Source organism: Zingiber officinale, chromosome 4A (assembly GCF_018446385.1).
Source record: "Zingiber officinale cultivar Zhangliang chromosome 4A, Zo_v1.1, whole genome shotgun sequence".
In the NCBI taxonomy this organism is placed as follows: Eukaryota; Viridiplantae; Streptophyta; class Magnoliopsida; order Zingiberales; family Zingiberaceae; genus Zingiber; species Zingiber officinale.
This window is the reverse complement of record NC_055992.1, coordinates 127,021,838-127,044,628: the sequence shown is the minus strand read 5'-3', so window position 1 is coordinate 127,044,628 and position 22,791 is coordinate 127,021,838.

Genomic DNA, 22,791 nt, shown 5'->3' with positions numbered 1-22,791 from the left:
AGTCAGAGTGTACGTACTCAGGCGACCACTTACCTTCGGGACTTTAAGGGCAAGTATTTAAGTATATAACCAGTCGAATCACCCTAGACTTAGTTTCCCACTCTTCAAGAGCAAATCTCTCAAAATATAGTCGGTCGACCCCAGTGCCCGTCGGACCTTTGAGACTTAACTTCCCACTTCTCCTGTGTAAGTCTCTCAACATATAGTCAGTTGGCCCCAGCGCTGGTGAGACCTTCTGGACTTATCTACCCACTTCTCCTGTGCAAGTCTCTCAGTATATAGCTAGTTGGCTCTAGCACTGATTGGACCTTTGGGACTTAGCTCTCCACTTCTCATGTGTAAGTCTCTTAGGATATAATTGGTCGGCCCCAGTGTCGGTCGAACTTTTGAGACTTTGCTCCCCACTTCTCCTATTCAAGTCTCTCAAGATATAGTCAGTTGGCGCCCCAGAGTGGTTCGGACCTTCGGGACTTGGCTCCCCACTTCTCATGTGCAAGTCTTACAGCATACAACCTGTTAGCTACAGGGCCGGTCAAATTTTCTCTAGGAGATAGCAATGTCAGAGAGTTGTAACAACCAGACAGACAATAACAGTTGCTTATCAAAGAATATTTTGCTATCTTGGCATATGCACGCAATGCAACCTTGTCCTGAGTGTGATCATACCTCTTCCTTTGCTCGTCATATTCTGACACTAGACATTCTCTAACACCTCATCATTACAGAGGTTATGAGGGTCAGTATAAAAAGGGTACTCTCCATTGGCCAGATATGCAATACTACACACACATACACATATCTACTTTACTATTCTACTGTTAATCTTTTGCTCCATTTTTTGCTACAGTTCTTACTTAAGCGTCGGAGTGTCTGCGCCAGGGACCCTTTCCCTGGTTCTCGTTCTAATATTTCCATTTACTCTCTCTGGTATTACTATAAAAAAATCAGGAATACCGACGGGTACACATACAAAATATATATTCCGTTGGCAATACTTTTGGTTTTCTGATGGAAGAAAGATTCCGTCGAAAAACCCATTTTGTTTAGGGTTTCAGTCTCGGGGTTACCGAAGGAATTCTAATTCAGTCAAAAAAGCCCACTTAGGGGTTACCAACGGAATTAAGATTCTGTTGGTAATGATGGCACAAAAACAACCTCAGACTCTTCGCATTTTTTCCATGCGCAGCAGCCCTTCTCTCCCGTTTTTCCCGATCGTCAATAAATGCTCCTCTCCCTACCTTTCTCTCCCTCTTTCTGACACAGGCGGCCCCTGTGGCGGCTGCCAGCTACCTATTGGCAGCTGTGCCAGCCGCCAGCTGCCTGCTGGCAACTGTGCCAGCCGCCAGCTACCTACTGGCGGCTGTGTCGACCGCCAGCACCTACTGTGTTGGCGGCTGTGCTGGCAGCTATGCCAGTGTCGGCCACCAGCACCTGCTGTGTTGGTAGTTGTGCTGGCCTGTGCCAGCCACCAGTACCTGCTGTGTTTGTCGGCTTGTGCCGGTCAGCAGCAGCAGTTCCTGCTTTGAACTTTTCATTTTTATGATAAATTTAAGTAGAATTATTTTTATTATGTAAACAGATAGCATTTACTGCTCGTCTTTGGTTGAACTATACATCTTAAAGTATAATTTAGTAAATTGTACTTTATGTTATTTAACATGGTTCAATTTAGGTATATGTTATGTTAGTATGTTAATCTATAACATAATATAGTCTTTTTGTTTGTTTTGTGTTAGTATGTTAATCTAAGCTAATTTTTAATTCTCAGTTTATTAGTTTTAGGTGAAAATGTCTATAAACAAAGCTTGGATGTACAATCGATTAGAAAATTAATTTATTAGAGATGATTTTATTGCTGAAGTTGAAGAGTTTGTGAACTTTGCTAAGAGTCATCCAAAATGTATAAATGGTGTTGAGTTACGGTGTCTGTATAATCATTTGAAATATAGGAATAGAACCTTCCGTGATGAGGATACTGTGAAAGTACATATATGTAGAAATAGTTTTGTGTCAAATTACTACGATTGGTATTGTCACGGAGAGCCTTATTTGTATAAATCAATTGGGTCTTCTGGTGATTTATCATCTGTCACAACTTTTACTGTGCCTGAATTATCAACTAATGATATTGCAATATAATCAATGATTCATGATGTGATGAATGTTGCAATTGATTATTCCAATATAGATAAAACATTAACAAATGAATATCTACAACTATATAAAATATTAAAGGCTAGTAATAGAGAAGTGTGGGAAGGTATTCCCTCTGGTCATTCCTAACTATCAGCTACTGTAAGGTTATTGAATATGAAAGTAAAACATCATTTTTCAGAAAGATGTTATGAGGACATATGTCAATTGATGTCATAATTGCTTCGTGCTGATAGCATAATGACTGATAATTTTTACAGTACAAAGAAATTGGTTAAAGGTTTATGTTTGCCTGTAGAGAAGATTTATTGTTATATAAACAACTGCATGATATTTTGGAATGAAGACAACGATCTATGTGAATGTAAAATCTATACATACCCTCGTTATAAGCATGATACTCGCATACCAAGGCAGAAGAAGAAAAAAATTACTTAGAAAGTGATGTATTATTTTTCGTTAACTGTTAGACTTCAACGTTTGTATGCATCTGCTGCTACAGCTTGCCACATAATTTGGCATTATGAGCATGAGCACGATGAAGGTATAATGTATCATCCTTATGATTCTCCTGCATGGAAATATCTTGATGTTGTATTTCCCTCTTTTGCAATGGAACCACTTAATGTGAGATTGAGACTTTTTGCAGATGGATTTCAGCCATTTGGTCAGTCGGGGCAATAATATTCATCTTGGCTAGTTATATTTGTAAGTACCCTGTGGAGGTTTTGATGTGATCAACCAAGTCAAGTTAGGTCCTGTTGTCTTTTGATGTCTTGTGTCTTAGTAAGCAGGAACTTAGAAGCACAGGAAGTCGAGCGAAAAATGTAACTAGCTAGAAGGATGGCATAGGAGAGAATCGATGGGCTCGGTGCGTCCGAGAGACAAGGCGCTGCGAAAGAGTACATTAGAGGACGAGAATGAAGAGCGCGGCGTTTCCGAAGGACTAGAAACCGAAGTGGAAGATTGCTTGAGGAAAAGGCCGGAAGATGGGCTCAGGTGAGCCCAATTACCAGATGACCGAAATCACCCAGGTGAAGCGGAGCTAGACTGGAAGCTCAGACAAAAAGTCAACTTGCTATTAACTTTGGTCAGGGTGCCTGGAGCTATTCCAAGCGCTCGGAGTTCAGGTGCCCGGAGCTGGTCGGGGTGCCTGGACCACTTCTAGCGCCCTCGACTGCGGATCAAGTTTAATAGGGTCCAAGCACCTAGAGCGAGTCCAAGCACATGGAGTGTGTCCAGGCGTCCGGACCAGAAAACTTATCCCAAAGTCAAGCTGTCACGATCCGTTACGATGCAAATAAACTTTTATCCATGCTCAGGTGCCCAGTTCCCTTCCAAGTGTCAGGAGTAGGGATGTAAATATAGCCTTGATCTCATTAGTTTACAACAACACTTGTAAACAAGTTTTCTTTCTATTCTACTACTCTTGTGAGTTGTCAACGTTGTAAGAGGCTACTCCGCCCAAAAGAGATTTTAGTAAGCTTCATTTATCTTGGATTAGCAATCCTCTGATTAGTTGTCAACGTTGTAAGAGGCTACTCTGCCCAAAAGAGATTTTAGTGAGCTTTATTTGTCTTGGATTATAAATCCTCTGATTGTAAACCAAGTAAATTTTTCTTTCCTCTATCTCTATTTTATGAATTTATTTTCTGTTATTATACAAGTGTTTATCTAACTTAGTTTGAAAAGTTGAGAAAAGATATTCATTCATTTTTCAGGACTATTCACCCTCCTCTAACTGGCCGCCAGGAGACCAACAAGTGGTATCAGAGCAAGGATGCTTCAGAAGGACTAACCGCCGACCGAAGCAAAGAAATCAATGGTTGGACCAAGCCTCATCCAGCCAAAATTTGAGGGGTGTTCACACACTGGAAATGCCAAATGGAGGTATTCCTATGAACTGATTTTAAAATTCTTTTAATAATAAAATATGGCTTTGTAGTTCCTACGAATCAGCAAGGTGAAGAAAAAGAGGAGTACCTTTGGACGAAGAAGGAACAAAGTGATTTCGTCGCCAATAGCAGAGCAGAATATCACCTGCTAAGTGTATTACCACCTCAAGAAGTAAATCGCATCGGAAGCTATACCTCGGCCAAAGATCTCTGGGAGAAATTCCTGGAACTCCATGAAGGCACATCTGAAGCGAAGCTCGTATAACGGGGCATTCTTCGGAACAAGCTAACGAACATTCATCTAGAAAAAGGTGAGAAGGTAGTCGAACTATACGCGAAGAACAAGGAGTTGATCACTAGACTGGTCAACCTCGGCAAAATAGTAACCAACCGGGACTCAGTACGCTATGCACTCAACACTTTTCGCAGGACTCCAGAATAGACTTCAATCATAGACGCCTACTACATCTCAAAGGACCTAGAGGTAAGTACCCTAAAGGAACTTTTTTCGACTTTGGAATTACTTGAAACTCGATGTGTAGGTACAACAAAAGAGTCAAGCCAGAACTTAGCACTAAGAGCCACAGAGAAGGATAAACCTGAGTTGACTCAGATCTAGAAGCTGACCAAGAAGCATATATGGTAAGGAAGTTTAAGAAGTTTTTTAAATATCTAATAAATTTAAAGAAATGCATAATAGAAAAAAAAATCCAAGAAATAGAAGAAAGGTTCGATGCTACTAGTGTCAAAAAGAAGGACACATAAAGGAGGACTACCCAGATCTCAAAAAGGAAAAAAGACAAGGGGCCTAAGCAAAACAAGCACAAGAATCTCAAGGTCACTTGGGACGAAAGCTCATCCGAGTCAGAAATAGAAGCATACGCTAGACTAGCACTGATGACTAGTCACGAAAAACATAGCACCATAGAAGCCAACATCGATGAAGGAGGAGCGACATCAGATGAATGCAGTAAGTAGGGGGAGAGTCAAGCTTCATATTTGACATGGTAAGTGAGGTATATCTCTTACCTAAGCAGGGGGAGAATCAAGCTTCATATTTGACATGGTAATTAAGTGAGGTATGTCTCTTACCTCTTAACCAATTGTATTTTGATATAAAATCCATATCTAAATTAATGTGCAAATTGTAACCTAAAAATGATAAATTAAAAAAGAAAAATTTAGAAATAAAAAAAATCTTAGCAAAATCATGCTTAATAGAGGATTTTGATAAATTAAAAATTTTAAATGCTAACTTGAAAGGAAAAAAATTTAAAATTTAAAAAATTTTGTATGTTCAAATTTTACTACTTTAAATTCTAGAAATTATCAAGGATTAAGTTGTATTATAGATTCCACAAAGGTCAAATCAGATAAATAATAAAAAGGTTTATTCCTAAAGAGTATTTGATAAATCCAGTAGTAAAGAAATTATATTGGGTTCCAAAATCATATTTAAATTAAATTTTTATGTATGCCTTGCTTTTAAATTAACTTAAATTGACTAACATTCTAAATAAATCGTTTTGTTTAATTTCTGCTCCAAATTAATTGGACATTAATTTTTTTGAGAAAAAATAACTTCATTCTTTATCTATAGAAATTTTTTTTATCAATTTCTGTTCATTATATTATTTCTTATAAATTTTGTAACAAAATTAGTATTTTTTTAATTTAATTTTTTTCTTTGCAGTTTTATTATGAAAAAGTTAATTTTTTTTTATGAAAATTTATCAAGTTCTCTATCCAAGAAAAATTTTATGAAATTTTTTGACTATTATTAAATTTTTTGTGAATTTTTTTATTAAAATACTAATTTTTAATAGTAAAAATTCTCGAACACTTAATTTTCAAAATTTTAACTTTTCTACAAAAAATACTTTCACTAATATATTCTCATAAAATTTCTGAAGATTTTTCAAACCTCAAAACTATTTTTTAAAGTATTTTTTAAGAAAAATTCATCTTTCTATAATAAATAATTTATTATTACTTAAAATGATTTTATTTTCTCATAAAAATTTTATTACTACTTTGGATATGTTTGCTTAACTTTTATAAAAAAATTTAGAATTTTTAACAAACAAAATATTTTTAAAATTATTTTTATTTAAAATTATTTTTTAAACACAAAAATCAAAATTTCAAGAATAAATTTCAAAATTTTTCCTAAGTTTTAGTCACTATTTGTGTATTATGTAGACTTTAATTTCAACTTAATTTGTTAAAAATCATTATTTTTAATGTGATCAGGGGAGAGTTAGAAATTAATTAAGTTTAAGGGGACGTATATTTTTCTTCAAATATTGTAAATCTAATATTTTAAACTTGTATATTCATTTATTTCAATGTCTTGTTTTACCCTAACTTAACTTCGGTTGATCCACATCAAAAAGGGAGAGATTGTATGTACCCAGTGGAGGTTTTGGTGTGATCAACCAAGTCAAGTTATGTCCTGTTATCTTTTGATGTCTTATGTCTAAGTATGTAGGAACTTAGGAGCACAGGAAGTTCAGTGAAAGATGCAGCTAGCAAGAAGAACGATACAGGAGAGAATCGATGGGCTCGGTGCGTCCAAGGGACGAGGTACTACAGAAGAGTATGCTGGGAACGAGAAAGAAGCGCGCGGTGTTTCCAAGAGATGACAAGTCAGAGCGGAAGATTGCTCGAGGAGAAGGTCAGAGGATGGGTTCGGGTGAGCCCAATTCCAAATGACCGAAATCATCCAGGCGAAGCAAAGCCAAAGTGGAAGCCCGGACAAAAAGTCAACTTGCTGTGGACTTTGGTCCGGGCGCCTGGACCACTTCTGGTGCCTAGGGCACCCTCGACTGTGAATCAAGTTTAATAGGGTCTAGGTACCCAGAGCAAGTCTAAGCGCCTGGACCAGAAAACTTGTCCCAAAGCTGAGCTATCGCAATCCGTTGCAATGCAGATAAACTTTTATCCATGCCCAAGTGCCCAGAGCCCTTCCCAGGAGCAAGGCTATAAATACAGCCTTGATCTCAGTAGTTTATAACAACATTTGTAAATGAGTTTTCTTTCTATTCTACTACTCTTGTGAGCTATCAACATTGTAAGAGGCTACTCCGCCTAAAGGAGATTTTAGCGAGCTTAATTTGTCTTGGATTAGCAATCATCTGATTACAATCTAAGTAAATCTTTCTTGCCTCTATCTTTATTTTATGAATTTATTTTCCGTTATTATTACAAGTGATTGTCTAACTTAGTTTGAAAAGTCAAGAAAGGGTATTCATTTATTTTTCAAGGCTATTCACCCTCCTCTAACCGGCCACCAGGGGACCAAAAATATTAACACTATACAATTTATTATCATGGATGTGCATAAAAGATGAATTTATGTTCCTTACAGTACTTATTTCTGGTCCAACCAATCCCAAAGATAAGATAGATGTTTTCTTGCAATCTTTGGTAACTGTGGGGAGGAATATAGGGGACGGTCTTGGCCACTTGGTATAATCATGTGCAAGCAGTCGGGAACTTCATATGTGAAACGAATGTGGTCTAAATCTAGCTTGTTAAACTCCAAGGTAATCATAGTATACCACACGCCAGAAATATTCATGGTTGATGTGAGGAGTAGGATCCAAGGAGTACTAGGAAATGAGGAGAGAACCTATAGAAACTTATAGGAATGAAGGATTAGTTGGCATCACGGAGCAAGAGGAACGTAATATGATGAAAGGTAATCGCTAGGGCTTTTTAAAGAAAAAACCCTACAAACCTCTTTAAAATAGACCATTTGCTTGTTTAGGAAAAAATATAGGCTAATTACAATCACTATCTGATTAGAAGAGAAAGAGATTCTTAGCCATACGAAAAGTCATGCTAGCTGTCACGTCTAAAAAAATGAAGTTGATAAACACATAGTAATAGTAGAGAAAGTGTAAGTATCCCGTGATATTTTTGATGTGATCAATCAAGTCAAGTTAGGTCCTGTTGTCTTTTGATGTCTATGTCTAAGTGTGTAGGAACTTAGGAGCATAAGAAGTCGAGCAAAAGAGGCAGCTAGCAAGAAGGACGACATAGAAGAGAGTTGACGAGCTAGGTGTGTTCAAAGGACGAGGCGCTACGGAAGAGTACATTGGCGGACGAGAAGGAAGCGCACGAAGGTTCTGAGGGATAAGAGACTAAAGTTGAAGGTTGCTCAAAAAGGCAGAAAAATAGGTTTGGGTGAGCCCTATTTCGAATGGCCGAAATTACCCAAGCGAGCGGAGCCGGAGCAGAAGACCTGGACCAAAATTAACTTACTGTTGACTTTGGTCCGAGCGCCTGGAGCGATTCCAAGAGTTCAGACCTGGTCCGAGCGGCCGGACCATGTTTTGGTTCCCAGGGTGCCCTCAAGGGTACCCTCCATGCAGATCGAATTTAACTTGTGAGAAGGATGGAAAGGGAGAGAGTCGATGGGCTTGGTCCGTCTGAGGGACAAGACGCTGTGAAAGAGTACACTGGTGGACGAGAAGGAAGAGTGCGGCGGTTCTGAGGGATGAGAAGTCGGAGCGGAAGGTTGCTCGAGAAAGCCAAAAAATGGGTTCGGGTAACCACTATTCCGGATGGCCGAAATCACCCAAACAAGCGAAGCTGGAGCGGAAGACCCGGATCTAAAGTCAACTTACTGTTGACTTTGGTCCGAGCGCTTGGAGCAATTCCAGGCACCCGAACCTGGTCCGGGCGCCCGAACCTGGTCTGGACGCTCTGACCATGTTTTGGTTCCCAGGGTGCCCTCGAGGGTGCCCTTGATGCGGATCGAGTTTAACAAGGTACGGGCGCCCGAAGTGGGTCCAATCACCTGAATCAGAAAACTTATCGCCGAGCTGAGTTGTCACAATCCGTTATAACAAGGATAAAATTCTATCCACACCCAGACGCCCGGAACCCTTCTAGGCGCCCAGAGTAGAGATATAAATATAGCCCTGTACTCAGTAGCTAAATACAACACTTGTAAACAATTCTTCTTTTATTTAGTTCTGTAACTGAGTGCTTTAACTACTATAAAAAGCTTCTCCGCCTGAAAAAGATTGGATAGTGAGCTTTCAACGTCTGGATTAGCAATCCCTTTATTGCAAATCAAGTAAAAAATTTGCCTATTCTTTCTTCCTTTAATTAGTTTCTTTTTATTCAAGTGTTAGTTTTAATCAAACTGTAAAGTTTGAGGAAGGTTTTGTTTGTTTATTATTATGCAGGTCAATTTACCCCCTTCTTACTGGTCATAAGGGACCTACAGAAAGGGCCTTTGTGACAGATGTAATAAGCAAATCATTATCTTGTTAAGCCAACGCGTGTATCAATAAAAACCTCGCTCCTCGTCTATGGCATCCGATAGTCATCTAAATCCAATCAGCCCTAGAGCTAGTCAGACCTTGATAGTTACTGTTAAAAAGAGGTGGCGGTTAAAATCAAGATATATATAGCTGGTCGGCTATAGCGTTGATCGGACTTTTGGATCTCGCTCCTAACTTCTCATGAGCATGGCTCCCAGTATACATCTAGTCAGCCTCAGAGTCAAGCAGACCTTTGGACAGGGTTCCTAATACGCACCCTCAACCAGACCAGATGTACGTCAACTAGGTTCTTAGCGAGTCACGGTCTTCCACTTTATTGGTGGCTTCATCCCTGGATTTATAACTCGAGCGGTAATATTTATTTGTCGCCCGTCATATACAACTTGATATCTGCTAAGTACTTATGAAAATTATAGCTTGTTCAGGGTGCGCCGCCACCTGCAAGGGTAGGCTTGGTTTTATTATCCATTCGACATAGAAAGGGACAAAGACTAGGTCATTCCTCTGTACAGTCACACAAGTGCTTACAAAGACTTGAAAAATAATAGCATGAAACAATAAGGATATAAGATGGGAGCTAATAAAATTCAATAAATTTAAGTACATGCTCAAGGGAGTTTGTTGCCCGCACTAGGGCCAAAATACAAGCTTGTGAGGGTTAGAATACAAGATTGAATGAACTGGGAAGTACTACTTAAAGTTTGGGATGACATCTGCAAGGAGCTCATCCAGAAGCTTCTATCGGTTAACGAAGTAGGCTGGGGGCTCAGATGCTAAGTAGTCGGCCTCCCAAATTTGCTTGACGACTCCTTCTTCCCCATAAAGGAATGGCATGTTAATATAGGGGATGAGTTGCAGGCAAAAGTCACAGGACTGCAAGTAAGCCACCCTCTTGGCTTCAAAGTGTTCATCCTCCATCGCCCTGTAGTCTGCCAACTCAGCCATGGATGCCACCAGTTCAGATAAGGTCCTCACTTCCTCATACTTAGAGGTTGTCAGTTCAGATCTCGTGGCGTCCAGCTCAACTCACAAGGACTCCAACTTTGCTTTTTAAGCATCCATGCTTTTCTACTGATCAGAAACCAATAGAATCTTGGCTGCTAGCTCCGCATCTTTTGCAGCTAGCTCTGAGGCGTGGGAAGATTCTATCTCCTTGAACTTGTTGGAGAGACCCTGACCTTCAGTGATTTTCTCATCCAGATTAGTTACCACCCAAGCCCTCCTTGCCATTTCGAACCAGAGCTTGGCCTTGCTTATTTTCAAAGCAGCCTCTAGCTTCTATATTTTGGCCGCTTTAGAACTCGCTAGTTCCTGAGCTTCTTGTGTCTTCCTTTCCAGCTCATTCATCAAGTCATCTTGAGTCTGGTCCTCCTGTTGTGCAGCCATGTCGGGGATATGGAGGGAGGCTGGAAATGATTCTAATTATGTTACCTGCCCCTTTTGTACCACGTTCTCATGGGCCAGATCCACCAAGGCTCGGGATATGTTCATCTCAACTCTCTAAAACTAAAAATAAGTAGTGTTAGCAGTGTTCTAGTTAAAAGGATAAGCCAACAGAAACTCACCCTGGTTATGTCTTGGGCAAACCCATCTGCCATCCCCATGATGGTGCTGCCTTCAGTCCAGGTCATCGCTCCCTCCCATTCCTCTATCAATAAACCCTTCAGTTGTATCCTCCCATAGGCAGGAGGCAGATTTGACGGTGAGGCTACCCCCTAAGCAGAGGGCATATCGAAGGTAGCTGAAAATTAGTAGCGACTCTTCAACTTGTGGGACAAATCAAGCTCAGAGGAATCCCCTGTATGTTGGATGGTCAGAGGAGGGAAGGACACCCAAGGATTGGAGGTCATAAGGGACCTGCTAAGATGGGAAACCATCTCCCCTTAGATTGAACTGTGAGTGTGCTGGAGGTGTCCGCTCGGAAGACAGGACTGGAGTGTCTTCCCTAGCGGGTGTTCGCTTAGAAGTTGATTGCTTAGTGGTAACCAATCAGCGTTTCTTACGCCTGACCCTCAGGGATGTTTTGGAAGCAAGGGAAGACATTTCTCCTCACTCGTTGTCATGCCAACATCACCCGCTCAGCTGCTAGAGGCCTCTCCGGAGAGGTCGGCCAGCTAATCTTCCCTCTCGACCAAAAGGGCATGACCTTGCTAATCTAGCTCGGCCTCTTCCACTCGCAGTGTCTCCAAAGCTAGCATCTTGAATATGGCATCCATTGCATAAAATAGAAAAGACCTCAGTTAGTGATAGCATAAAAAAATAAGTTAACCATTTTTACCCAAAGAGATGGGAGGCACAGTTTAGACTAGACTCAGTCAAAACATATAGAGGCCCTCCTGCAGCAGTTGAGGGATGTTAAATTGCAAGCCAACCAACTTCTCTAAAGGGGAAACAAGTTCTAGATCGTGGTGGTAGTCTCCTAACTCAGGCAAAGGAGAAAGATCCGCTTACCAATTGGTCGGGCAAGACACGAGGTCAGACACTTAGATAAAGAAGTAATAGGATTTCCATCCCTTATTAGACGAAGCTAAGGTAGTTTCTTGAAGAAAACTACCTTGGGAATAGATTGAAATAAAAAAAATCCCTGGCCTCTCATTTGTTGAGATAGTAAAAATAATGAAAGGTCGTCTAGCTTCTCCTAAGTAGAAACAAATTCAAGATCATGGCTGTGTTGGTTGCTACTCGGAATACCGTCTTAGTTCCCCCTGTACAAAAATTTGTACAAGCATAGAACTATCCTAGCTACCCATGTGCTCTACTGAAGTTAAATTTGGATTGCAAACGATGCTTAACATTATTAATCCAAATTGTCCTTCAGAAGTTAAACTTGGATTGGAAATGATACTTAACATTTTTACTCCAAGTTTAACCGATGTGATCTTCCTAAGTTAAACCATATTACAGAAGTTAATCAAATATCTATTTCAAAGATCGGCTTCCAGGTTAAACATGGCGAGACACTAGTCTTCTTGGGTATAAGATCATCCACCACTTCCTAGACAAAGTTTTTCAAAGAAATCGGATATTTAACTTCTTACAGTAAATTATGTTTAACTACAAAGACCTCAATAGAAGCACAATATCGAAACATGAAATCGAAACACAAAATCAATAACAAAAACGATAACATAAAATTGATAGCCTCTCGTGTTTAGTTTTTCAAGATCTATACAAAGAACATGAACTAGTTATGATGCGAAAACAAATAACTAGTTATACCTTTCTTTGTAGCTTAAAGACCTCTTGATCTTCTATTGTATTCTTCTCCTCCTCTTGGACGTCGTGTGAGCGACGATCTACCAAGATGGAATCCACTTGAATCACTTCTTCTCCTCCAAGACTCTCGAGCCACCAAGGGATGACAAAATAGGAAACTCCTTCTCTTCTTCTTCTTCTCCAAGTAGTCCGGCCACCAAGAGATCTCAAATTGCTTGATGTCGCCAACCCTTATGTTTCCTTTCCTCCAAGCAAGCCGCCAACCCTCAAGGAAAGAAAACAGGGGGAGAAGTGAAGGGAAGGGGAGGCCGGCCACCAAGGGAATAAAAGAGGAGAAAGCCTAGGTTCCATCACATGAAGGTACCCTCTACCTCTCTTTTATAATCCTTGGTCATGGCAAAAAAGGAAAGTTTTAAACATAATTAAAACTTCCTTATTTGTGGCCTCCCTTTTAAAAAATGAAATTTTAACAATAATTAAAATCTCTCTTTTCTAAATTTCTTATTGTACATGGCAATAAAGGAAAATTTTAAAATTAATCTCGCTCTTTTAAACATGTAGACAACTACAAAAAAGGAAAGATTAATTAAAACTTCTCTTTTTTAAATCATGGTTACAAAAAGAGAAAGTTTTATCAAAAATTAAAATCTCTCTTTTAAACATTATAGATAACTACAAATAAGAAAAGATTTTAACAAAATTAAAATCTCTTTTTAATCTTTTGTAGATAGCTATAAAAGAAAAGATTTTAAAATTTTAAAACTCTCTTTTAAAACCATGAGGATGGCTATAAAAGGAAATTAAAATATTTCTTTTAACTAAAAAAGGAAAGATTTTAACAAAATAAAATCTCTCTTTTAACCATTGTAGATAACTACAAATAAGGAAAGATTTTAACAAAATTTTGTTTCAAACAAAACTTCCTTTTTCCTTTACCTATGGTCGGCCCCATGCTTGGTCACCAAACATAGCTTAGCCGGCCACTACATGAGCTCCAAAATAATGCTTGGTCGGCCCCCTTACTCCAAGCAAGGATGTGTCCTGCCCATTACTTGGGTAAGAAGTGGATTTTGTGGATACAAGGCATTATAGAGGCTACAATAGGGACCGAGAGGAGAAATTGATTTTGGTCTCCCGATGAGCTTGAGCTTCTTGTGTTCACCCCGAGCACCCAACTCAAGTTCATCAATAATAATTCATACCACTAAAGAGTTATTATTGAACTACCGCATCAATCCCAAATTACATTATGAGCTCCTTCTTATCATGAGTGTATTAATCTCCCTGTGTTTGAGATATTGAATGTTCATTAATTAAATGAGTTACTGACAACTCACTTAATTAATATCTAGCTCCAAGAGTAGTACCACTCAACTTTATTGTCATATCGAACTAAGTCCACCTGCAGGGTTTACATGACAATCCTTATGAGCTCCTCAAGGGGACATTATCAACCTAGATTACTATGACACAGTTTCCTTCTATAATCAACATGCCATATAAATAATATTATTTCTCAACTTATCGGGCCTATTGATTTATCGAACTAAATCTCACCCATTGATAAATTAAAGAAATAAATACTAAGTATACGTGCTTGTTATTATATCGGGATTAAGAGCATACACTTCCATAATAACAAAGGTCTTGTTCTTTTATTAAGTCAGTATAAAAATAACTACCTCAAATGGTCCTGCTCAATACACACCTAGTGTACTAGTGTAATTTTATAGTTAAGATAAACTAATATCAAATTACACTACAACCACTCCAATGGTTTATCCCATTCCATCTTGGTTGTGAGATACTATTTATAATTTATAAGGAACTGATAACATGATCTTCTGTGTGGCACCTCACATCATGTTATCTACAATATAAATTAAATGGACAACTGTATTTAACATAAATGCAAATATTTGACCAATATGATTCTTATTTTAAACTAAGTGTTTATACAAAAAGCTAGACTTTTAGTATACATTCTAACAGGCTGTGGTATCCTAACTAGGGAGAGGAGGAAAGATCCACTTGCCAACTAGTCGGGCAAAACATGAGGTTGAACAATTGGATAAAGAAGTAATGGGATTTTCATCCCTTATTAGACGAAAGCAATTTCTTGAAGAAACTTCTTTAGGACGAGATTGAAACGAAAAACCTCGGGTTCTAATTTTTTGGGATAGTAAAACTAATGAAATGTATGAGGGGACAAGGGGATATCATACAGACAGAATAGGATAGGCATTCCATACATTGAACGGAAGGCATTGGGAGCACGTTGCTAGAGTGGAATATGGAAGTATTCACTTATTTTAGATAGAAAGGAAGGAATAGGGAAGCGCAAACCAGTTTGAAGATAATCCTTGAAGAAGGCAACGTGGCCTGGGGGAGGACAATAGAGACTATCTTAGGGACCAGGAATAAGAATATGTAAGTTTTTTAAGATTTGCAGGGATAGACAGATCACCTCACGATCACAGTTGTCGAAATCAGAATGAATAGACGTAAATAAAAAAGAATACATAAGTTTTTTAGGGGGTGAAGGTTTCTTGGGCCATGAATGAACAAAGGAGAAATGAAAAAAAACACTTAATAACGAAGATCACAAAAAATGGAATGTAGTCGGGAGAAATCATCGGAAAAGAAAATCGAAGATGACAAGACACGAATGGATTACGGCATAAGACGCTTAGGGTTTTTTTAACATGAGCTCTGAGAACTCTTTAACGCCTAACCGTCTATTCAAAACGATCAAATTGGTTGCAACCATCAGATCAGGGGGTTGCCAGTCCACACAAAAAGGCGTGCATCAGGTATCGCATTGGAGAATGAAGAGTTGGTGTAACACGTGGCGCTTGCCCATGAAACAGTATTTATGATAGAGGAGATAACCAAATAATTTCACCGATACGTCCTCACATGCATCGCGGTCGCCTTGCCTTGCGTATCACATGTCTGATAAGAATTTTTTCGAGGGATGATGAGCAAAGTCAATAGTCGTTCGAATGATCAGGCGGTAATAGGACTCGGGTCTAGTCATTGGGTCTTGAACCTCCTTCGAATACACGTGAAGGGGAGGATACGGCATGTTGTGGGTGGCCCCGAAAGTAATGTGGGGTCGATAGTCAAGATGATATGACAGTTAAAGTCAAAGGGAGGTGTCAGTCAAAGTCAATGTGAGGTGACAGTCAAAGTCAGGGATGCAGTCAGAGTGTACGTAGATGGACAGACCACTCACCTTTGGAACTTAGCTCCCTACACTTCAATCATTCCCAGAGCCAGTCAGACCTGCCAAGACTTAGCTCTTCACTCTTCAAGTGTAAGTCTCTCAGCATGTAGGGATGAGAGTGATGTATAAATGCATAGATCCACCTTAGAATGATCTATCTAGTTTACAGCAAATGGCTAGCGTTAAAGACACGTCAAATCTATTTATAGCTAGGGCTTTACCAAAAAGTCCAAAAGGGTGAATAGGTCCATCATAAAAGCCTATCTATTTCAACACCAAACAGCTCGCAGTAAGGACAACATCAAATCTGTTTATGGCTGGGGATTTGTCAAAAAGACTATGAGGGTGCGTAGGCCCACCATAAAGGCCTACCTAGCCTGCAGTAAATAGCTCGCGGTAAAGACACATCAAATCCATTGATAGTTGGTCACTTGCTCAAAGTGACTTCATGTGGCTTTGAGGTGACAGTGGCGACCCGAGGATCATGGGCTAGGAGAGACTAATAGAGATCACTTGGAGCTACTAATGACTCCTAGACACAGGACGGTGATACATAATGAGGAGGGTGTAGGGCACCCACTGATGGAGGACACATGACAGAGTATGGACAATGAGAATGAGACACGACTAGTATGGACACAGATCAGGAGGACGAGACACAAGCAGCATGGACACAGATCATGGGTGATGCTAGTTAATACCTCAGCTCAGTAGGTGATACCGAGGATGAGCACGCAACTAGCATGCACAACAAAATATACGAGAGTTGGTACACGAGTGAGCACATGTACATGATCACGGTTCCCCTTCCAGATCTGACAGTTCCTCGGACATGACATAAGGGGTCCAAGATCATTTTGTATGATTGTACATTTTTGATGATATATATTTACCTTTTCATCAAAAAAAAAGTCTCTTAGCATATAGTCGGTCGACCCCAACACCGGTCGGATCTTAGGGACTTAACTCCCCACTTCTCTTGTGCAAGTCTCTCAGCATATAGTCAGTTGATCCTAGCGTCGGTCGAACCTTCGAGACTTAGCTCCCTGCTTCTCCTATGCAAGTCTCTCAACATATAGTCGATCGACCCCAGCACCAATCGGACCTTCGAGACTTTGCTCCCCACTTCTCATGTGCAAGTATCTCAGCATATAGTCGGTCGACCCTAGCACCGATCAGACCTTCGAGACTTAGCTCCCCACTTCTCTTGTGCAAGTCTCTTACCATATAGTCGGCCCTAGCACTGGTCAGACCTTCAGAACTTTGCTCCCCACTTCTCCTGTGTAAGTCCCTCAGCATATAGCCGGTCCACTTAGTATATAGTCGGTCGGCCCCAACGTCGGTCAGACCTTCGTGTTGGTTGCTACTCGGAAAACCTAGAGGTTCCACTGTACAAAAATTTTGTACAAAGGTCTGAACCTTTTCCTAGCTACCATGTGTTCTTTTAAATTAAATTTTGGATCGCCTGCGGAACTTAACACGTTTGATCCAAAACTTAATCTATTTGTTCTTTTAGGTTTTGACTTGGATCTCCTGCAGAACTTAACACGTTCGACCCAAGTCACCTTAAGTTATTAATTTCATTAAATATTAATTTCCATAATTGGTTCTCAGTACTGACGTGGCGAGGCACATGGCCTTCTTGGATATGGGAGCAACCACCACCGACTAGACAAAACCTTTTGTAGAAATCTAATATTTAATTTCCTAAAATAACTTTAGGTTAACCAAAAAGAACAATCAAGTCACAAGGGGAAAAAAAACAAAAGAACACAACTTCGAAAAACATATTCGAAATACTAGAACGTAAGCCTCTTGTATTTGGTATTATTTCCATAAATAACTAGCATGATGCGGAAAAGAAAAATTACTAGTTATACCTTCTAGAAAGACCTCTTGATCTTCTACCGTATTCCTCTTCTAACCTTGGACGTTGTGTGGGCAACGATCTTCCGAGATGAGAAACCACCAACCACCTTCTTCTCCTCCTAGCTAGGTTCGGCCAACAATAAGGAAGCTTCACCAAGGAAGAAGATCAAAACACCAACCAAGCTCCAAGAGATGCTAGCTTTCTCTCCTTCTTCTTCTTCTTCTCCAAGTAGTATCCGGCCACCACAAGAGCTCCAAGAGATGCTAGCTTTCTCTCCTTCTTCTTCTTCTTCTCCAAGTAGTATCCGGCCACCACAAGAGCTCCAAGGGGAGAGAGAGGTTTGGCCACCACAAGAGGAAGAGAGGGAGAGGATGATGGCCGGCCACACCAAGGAACAAAAGAGGGAGAGAAATAATAGAGGTTGTATCTCATGAAGGCACCCTCACCCCTTCTTTTATATTCCTTGGCCTAAGCAAATTAGGAAATTTAATTACAATAAAATTTCTTTAATTTCCTTGACATGATTTAATTGAGAAAAATAAAATAAAATTTCCCCAATTAAATTCTAATGGCCGGCCACATCATGAAATCAAATTAGACAAGTTTCAATCAACAATTAAAACTTCCTAATTTGTTTCCAGAAATTTTAAAATTAAAATTTCTCTTCAAAATCTCTTCATGGTTGATAAAAAAAAATTTTCATAATTTTAATTTTACAACATGTGAATAATTTTTAAAGAGAAAATAAAATATCTCACCAATCTACAAATAAAGAAAGAGATCTAATCTCTTTCTTTAATCTTTTGTAGATCTTTTACAAGAGAGATAATTTAATTTTAATCCTCTTTAATAAATTATATCTTCCACATAATAAAAATTAAAATTAAAATTCTTTTTTAATTTAATTTGTCCGGCCCCTCTAGCTTGGGTTCAAGCTAGGGCCGGCCGGCCCTAGCTTGGTTCCCAAGCTAGCTTGGCCGGCCCCCTTTAGGTGGGTATAGAAGGTGGGTATAGGTGGATATAGTACTCTATAAATAAGAGGCTACGATAGGGACCGAGAGGAGGAATTGGTTTTGGTCTCCCGATAAAATTAAGCATCCCGTGTTCGCCCCGAACACACAACTTAATTTTATCAATAATAATTCATTCCACTAGAGAACTATTATTGAACTACCGTACCAATCCCAAATTACATTTTTGGACTCCTTCTTATTATAAGTGTGTTAGTCTCCCTGTGTTTAAGATATCGAATGTCCACTAATTAAGTGAGTTACTGACAACTCATTTAATTAATATCTTAGTCCAAGAGTAGTACCACTCAACCTTATCATCATGTCGGACTAGGTCCACCTGCAGGGTTTAACATGACAATCCTTATGAGCTCCTCTTGAGGACATTATCAACCTAGTATCTCTAGGACACAGTTTCCTTTTATAATCAACAACACACACTATAAGTGATGTCATCTCCCAACTTATCGGGCTTATTGATTCATCGAACTAAATCTCACCCATTGATAAATTAAAGAAATAAATATCAAATATATGTGCTTGTTATTATATTAGGATTAAGAGCACACACTTCCATAATAACCGAGGTCTTTGTTCCTTTATAAAGTCAGTATAAAAGAAACGACCTCAAATGGTCCTACTCAATACACTCTAAGTGTACTAGTGTAATTATACAATCAAGATAAACTGATACCTAATTACACTACGACCTTCTAATGGTTTGTTCCTTTCCATTTTGGTCGTGAGCTACTGTTTATAATTTATAAGGTACTGATAACATCATCTTCTGCATGTGGCACCACATACTATGTTATCTACAGTATAAATTAATTGAACAACTACATTTATCACAAATGTAGACATTTGACCAATGTGATTCTTATTTCTAGATAAATGTTTTATACCAAAAGCTAGGCTTTTAGTATACATTCTAATAATCTCCCACTTATACTAAAAGACTAAGCTGTCATATCTGCTGCCATACATCTGATTCCCATACCTTTCAAAAAGCTCTTGCCTTAAGGACCTTAGGTTATCATCTGATGCAATCTAGGCAGCAACAACTTCTCCTCGTTATATAATTTCTCGTATTGGGTAGTACTTGCGCTCTATTGTGTTTACTTGCCTTATAGACTCATGGTTTCTTCGAGTTTGCTACTGCACCATTATTATTACAATAAATTGTAATAATCTTTGGACAAACTAGAAATCATATCTAAGTCTATCTTGAGGTTATTAAGTCATTCAGCTTTTATGGCTACCTCAGAGGCTTGCCATATACTCAGCTTCTATGGTGGAGTCCAGAAAAACACCTATGCTTATCACTCTTCCATAGTTATGACTTTTCCTCCTAAAGTAAACACAAAACCCCGAGGTTGACTTATTATTGTTCCTATCCGATTGAAAGTCAAAATCCATGCAACCCACAAGAACCAAATTAACTGTCTTGTGAGCTAGCATATAATCTCTAGTGCCTCTAAGGTACTCCAATATATGCTTTACTGCAATCCACTGTCCTTGTCCAGGGTTACTTTGATATCTGCTAATTATGCCCTTGGCAAAACAGATTTCTAATCTCGTGCATAGCATACATTAGGCTTCCGACAGCCGAAGCATAAAGAACTGTCTTTATTTCCTTTATCTCCTTTGATGTCTACAGAGACATATCTTTAGATAAAGTTACTCCATCCTGAAAAGGTAAGAAACCTTTCTTGGAGTTTTGCATGCTTAAAACGAGCAAGGATTTTTCCGATATATGAAGCTTGGGATAAGTAAAATATTCTTTTCTTGCGATCCCTTATTACTTTGATCTCAAGAATATATACATTCTCTCAAGTCCTTTATATCGAATTATTTGGACAACCATACCCCTACTTCTGACAACATTTTGATATTGTTTCCAACTACCAAAAATGATATCTACGTATAGTACAAGAAATACCACCACGTTTCCATCACACCTTTTGTATACACAAGACTTATCCGTTTACTCAATAAATCCATAGGTCTGGATTACTTTGATAAACCAGATATTCCAAAACCTTGAAGCTTTGCCGTAGTCCATAGACTGACTGAGCTTGCACACAAGATGCTCTTAGCCCTTTGCAATGAACCCTTCTGGTTGCTTTATATGGATGCTTTCATCAAGACTTCCATTAAGGAATGTTGTCTTGACATTCACTTGCCAAATAGATAAAAAAATCTGGATAGACTTAAGCATGGCTACCAGTGAAAAAGTTTTCTTTTTCATCAAGCCTTGCTTTGAAAGTTACTACCTTCCTTTCTATCCCTCTTTTCCTATTATAGACCTTTTAACACCCAAAGGCTTTTACACCATTTGGTGGTTCTACAAGCTTCCAGATTTTATTAGAATACATATATTCTAATTCTGTTATTCATTACTCTTTGCCAAGATGTTGCATCATTATCTTGGAGTGTTTCGTCATATGTCCGGAGATCAGGTTCATGTCCTCCAGGGATCGAGTCCAAAAACTCTCCCAAAACATAAATCTTTTTAGGTTGCCTAACAACCCTCCCACTACGACAAGGCACTTTCTGCAATTGTGTATCATTGTGATACGTGTTGCAGTTTCCTTGTGGTATCTCATCTTGTACAGTTGGTACTAGATTAGACATGTCTTTTATTATTTCCTTAAGAACAAATTTTCTTATGGGCACATGGTTTATTACATAGTCCTTTTCTAAAAATCGGTCATTGATGCTAATAATGACCTTCTGATTTTTAAGACTATAAACCTACTTTCATTTCTCTAGGATAACCCACAAACAAGTGAATTCCTGTCCAACTTATCATTGTCTCTCTTATGCATATGTGCTGGACTACCCGAATCCGAATATGCTTCGAAATAGGCTTACGCCTATTCAGCAATTCTATATGAGTAGAGAGTTCTGTCTTTGGAAGGTATTATATTAATTTCCGTTTCCAGAGTATATCCTTAAAATGATTTTGGTAATATTCTAAATAACTCATCAATCTACTTATTTCCATAAGAGTCCTATACATTCCTTTTTCTACACCATTCTGTTGGGGTGTACCAGGTGCAGTTAATTGGGATTGAATCCCTACTTCTGATAAGTGACTCCTAAATTCTCCCAAGAGGTACTTGCCACTACGATCTTACCATAGTGACTTTTACTTTAACATTTCTCCGCATCAGCCTTGTACTCTTTGAACTAATCAAAGTACTTAGTCTTGCGGTACATTAAGTAAATTTATTTGTATCTTGAATAGTTGTCTATAAAATAGACGAAATATTCAATACTACCTCTTGTCTGGATAGTCATAGGATCACACAAATCAGAATGAACCAATTTCAACATATCTTTGACTCCATACCCCTTAGACTTAAAAGCTTCTTGGTTATTTTTCCTTCCAAGTAAGACTCGTAGGTTGGAAAGATTTCCACTACTAATGAACCCAAAAGTTCATCAGCTACCAATGAATCCTACTCAAGTTAATATAACCTAGCCTTAGAAGCCAAAGATATAATTGGTTCATTTTCGAAGGTTACTTTCTCTTAAAGTTAGAAGATGTGTTACTAATTTCCATTTGTTGCATCGTGAGAGTTATTGGATTTATAAATTGTCAACCAACGTACCAGAACAGATAACTTCCCTCTTTTTCTTAATAACAACTTTGTTATTAAAAGAGGCAGAATATCAAGTTCTTTGAATATTTTAGAAATTGAAAACTAGTTCTTTCTAAACTTGGTGCGTAAAGACAATTACTCAAAAATCCATGTTTTATTCTTATCAAAAGATAAACATCTCCCACTGCAACAGCTACCATTTTTACAGTAGTGCCTATGTAGACAGTGTTTTAATTTTCATTTAGTTGCCGGGTTTCCTGGAACCCTGCAATGAATTGCGGACATGATTAATGGCATCTGTATCTACACTCCAGGTTCTGGTAGATAACACCACTAAACATGTTTCAACTAATGAATTAAATACACCTATATTGTTCTTAGTTCTAAGAAGACAGTTTACCTTAATGTCCAAGTCCTATTTCCAATTATTACAATTGGGATTACTAAGTCTTTCTTATAGTATGACTACTAGGGGATTGACAAACATTTTAAATCCTAAGAATCAC